Source organism: Peromyscus leucopus, chromosome 3 (assembly GCF_004664715.2).
Source record: "Peromyscus leucopus breed LL Stock chromosome 3, UCI_PerLeu_2.1, whole genome shotgun sequence".
Lineage (NCBI taxonomy): Eukaryota > Metazoa > Chordata > Mammalia > Rodentia > Cricetidae > Peromyscus > Peromyscus leucopus.
In genome coordinates, this window is record NC_051065.1 from 134,722,189 (window position 1) to 134,725,644 (window position 3,456).

Sequence of the window (3,456 nt, forward strand, 5' to 3'; positions counted from 1 at the left end):
AAACTGCATCCTTCTAAGCCTGAAACAGCGCTGTGGCTGCTGGCTCCGCCCACTTCAGCTTCCCAACATGGCAGTGGTACGTTTTCCGCCAGCTCTGGGAGTCATCAAGTCTCAGAAATAGTGGGTCTAAGCTTTTATCAAAGCAGCATGTAGCCCAGAAACCTTTTTTTTAAAAAAAATACTAGTAAAGACTAAATCTACTACACAGCATAATGTGCCTCTGGCAGACCCCTCATTCCCGCCATACTGCCGGTCAAACGCACTCGCCAGGAACCCGCCAGTGTTCAAACCTGCGTTTTGCAGCGTGTAGCTGCTCATATGAGACAAGAAGCAGGAACCTGGTTTTGGCTCTGTTTAGAATTGGTTATTAAATATTCTCAGGTTTAAGGTGGAAACTCGAGCCGTTGGGCGCCATTTGTTGCTGGAGGGCTTCTCTCCAGGTTCCCCAAGCCCCGCAGTCCCACAATCCACTTATAAAATAATCACTCAGACGCTTATATCACTTATAAACTGTATGGCCGTGGCAGGCTTCTTGCTAACTGTTCTTTTATCTTAAATTAACCCATTTCTATAAATCTATACCTTGCCACATGGCTGGTGGCTTACCAGAGTCTACATGTTGCTTCTCCTGGCGGTGGCTGCAGTGTCTCTCCTCCAGCCTTCCGCTTCCCAGAATTCTCCTCTCTCCTTGTCCCACCTACCTCCTGCCTGGTCATTGGCCATCAGTGTTTTATTTATATAGAACAATATCCACAGCAACATGGGATAATTTAAGGAAAGCTGGCAAGAACAAGCCAAGCTAATGTCAGGCATTTATAAATAAAAATAAGCTGCCATGTATGATTTATTTGAGATCTGAGGAGTGGACCCCTCAAAAGAGCAAAAACAAACAACAACAAAACATGAACATAAGAAAAATGATTTGACATTATAAAACGTTGTGAATGAAATCCAAAACCTCCATTGCATAAAAATTAAAGCAAGCTTACCAGCAAATTAGCAGAATTAACAATGGCTAATAAAATTGAAAAGTAGAGGAAAAATTAAAAATTATCTTAAATTCTGTGCTCACTTTGGCAGTACATATACTAAAATTGGAACACAACAAAGAAAATTAGCATGATCCTTGTACATGAATGACACACAAATTCGTGTAGCATTTCATATTTTTTATTCTTAGGGCAACAACAGGATGTCTAAGAGGAGTCCCAGTAAGGACCTAGCATCAATGGTGTGGCAGAGAGCAGAGGTCCCAAGCCAGACCAATGACTCTGCAATGAACACTTTCACATAAAGAGCCAGACATCTACAACTGCAGGTGCCTATGTCAGAGGCTTGTAACATGAATTTCTAATAGGTCTTTTAATAAAAAATCCAGAGCCTGATATTAGCATGAATGGTGAAAGATCAGAGAGACAAAGGAACAAGCCACCTCTTACCTCTAGGAGTCCTAAGTCTGCAAAGCTTTCCTCAGCCGAATGACTTTAGTTCCTGTCTCCTCATGCCTTATATACCTTTCTCCAGCCACCCATATCATTTCCTGTCTCAACTTCCCTAGTGCTGGGATTAAAAACACGTGATTCCCAAGTGCTGGGATTAAAGTTGTGTGCCACCACTGCCTGGCTCTGTTTCTCTCCTATACTGAGTCAATCTCATGTAGTCCAGGGTGGCTTTGAACTCGCAGAGATCTAGATTGATCTCTGCCTCCTGAGTGCTGGGATTAAAGGAGTCACTGCCTGCCATCTGTGTTTAATCTAGTGACTGGTTCTGTCTTTTTCTTCTCCTTCTCCTCCTCCTCCTCCTCCTCCTCCTCCTCCTCCTCCTTCTTCTTCTTCTTCTTCTTCTTCTTCTTTTTGGACCTAATTTTATTTTGTTAATTTTTTTCCTTTTTTTTTTCTTTTTTTAATTTATTTTTTTAAATTTTATTTTACAATACCATTCAATTCTACATAACAGTCACAGATTCCCTTGTTCTCTCCCTTCCTACCTCTTTCCCCTTTCCCCCAGCCCACTCCCCATTCCCACCTCCTCCAGATCAAGATCTTCCCTAGGACTGGGATCAACCTGATAGACTCAGTCCAGGCAGGTCCAGTCCCCTCCTCCCAGATTGAGCCAAGCATCCCTGCATAAGTCCCAGGTTTCAAAGAGCTAACTCATGCAACGAGCCCAGGAACTGGTACCACTGCCTAGATGCCTCCCAAACAGATCAAGCCAATTGACTGTCTCACCTATTCAGAGGGCCTGATCCAGTTGGGGGCCCCTCAGCCTTTGGTTCATAGTTCATGTGTTTCCATTCATTTGGTTATTTGTCCCTGTGCTTTATCCAACCTTGGTTTCAACAACTCTCACTCATATAAACCCTCCTCTTTCTCACTAATTAGACTTCCAGCGCTCCACCCGGGGCCTAGCATCCAGATTCCTCAGTCCTTGGATGGGGTTTCTGGCACAACTATTAGGGTCCAGTCATCCTTGTTCCACATCTAGCATCCTCCTATGAGTGAGTACATACCATATTTGTCTTTCTGAGTCTGGGTTACCTCACTCAGGATGATTTTTTTTCTAGATCCATCCATTTGCCTGCAAGCCTCATGATGTCATTGTTTTTCTCTGCTGAATAGTATTCCATTGCGTATATGTGCCACAATTTATTTATCCATTCTTCAGTTGAAGGGCATCTAGGTTGTTTCCAGGTTTTGGCTATTACAAACAATGCTGATATGAACATAGCTGAGCAAGTGCTCTTGTGGTATGATTGAACATTTCTTGGGTATATGCCCAGGAGTGGTATAGCTGGATCTTGGGGGAGATTGATTCCCAATTTTCTAAGAAAGTGCCATATTGATTTCCAAAGTGGTTGTACAAGCTTGCATTCCCACCAGCAGTGGAGGAGAGTTCCCCTAGTTCCACATCCTCTCCAGCATAAAGTGTCTTCAGTATTTTTGATCTTAGCCATTTTGACAGGCATAAGGTGGTATCTCAGAGTTGTTTTGATTTGCATTTCCCTGATGATTAGGATGTTGAGCAATTCCTTGAATGTCTTTCAGCCATTTGAGTTTCCTCTGTTGAGAATTCTCTGTTTAGTTCTAAAGCCCATTTCTTAATTGAACTGTTGGTAATTTTGATGTCTAATTTCTTCAGGTTCCTTATATATTCTGGATATCAGTCCTCTGTCACATGTGGGGTTGGTGAAGATCTTTTCCCATTCTGTAGGCTGTCGCTTTGCCTTGTTGACCATATCCTTTGCTCTACAAAAGCTTCTCAGTTTCAAGAGGTCCCATTGATTGATTGTTTCTCTCAGTGTCTGTGCTACTGGTGTTATATTTAGGAAGTGATCTCCTATGCCAAGGCGTTCAAGACTACTTCCTACTTTCTCTTCTAGCAGGTTCAGAGTAGCTGGATTTATGTTGAGGTCCTTGATCCACTTGGACTTAAGTTTTGTGCACGGTGACAGATATG

General features: G+C 42.7%; 1 non-coding gene across 1 annotated transcript; it reads left to right on the forward strand.

Annotated features, from left to right (window-relative positions):
- The first annotated feature begins 1,064 nt into the window (after positions 1-1,064).
- On the forward strand, positions 1,065-1,171 carry LOC114695073. The gene has a single exon (XR_003734800.1). It is a non-coding gene; the product is annotated as a U6 spliceosomal RNA (small nuclear RNA).
- Positions 1,172-3,456: the final 2,285 nt, after the last annotated feature.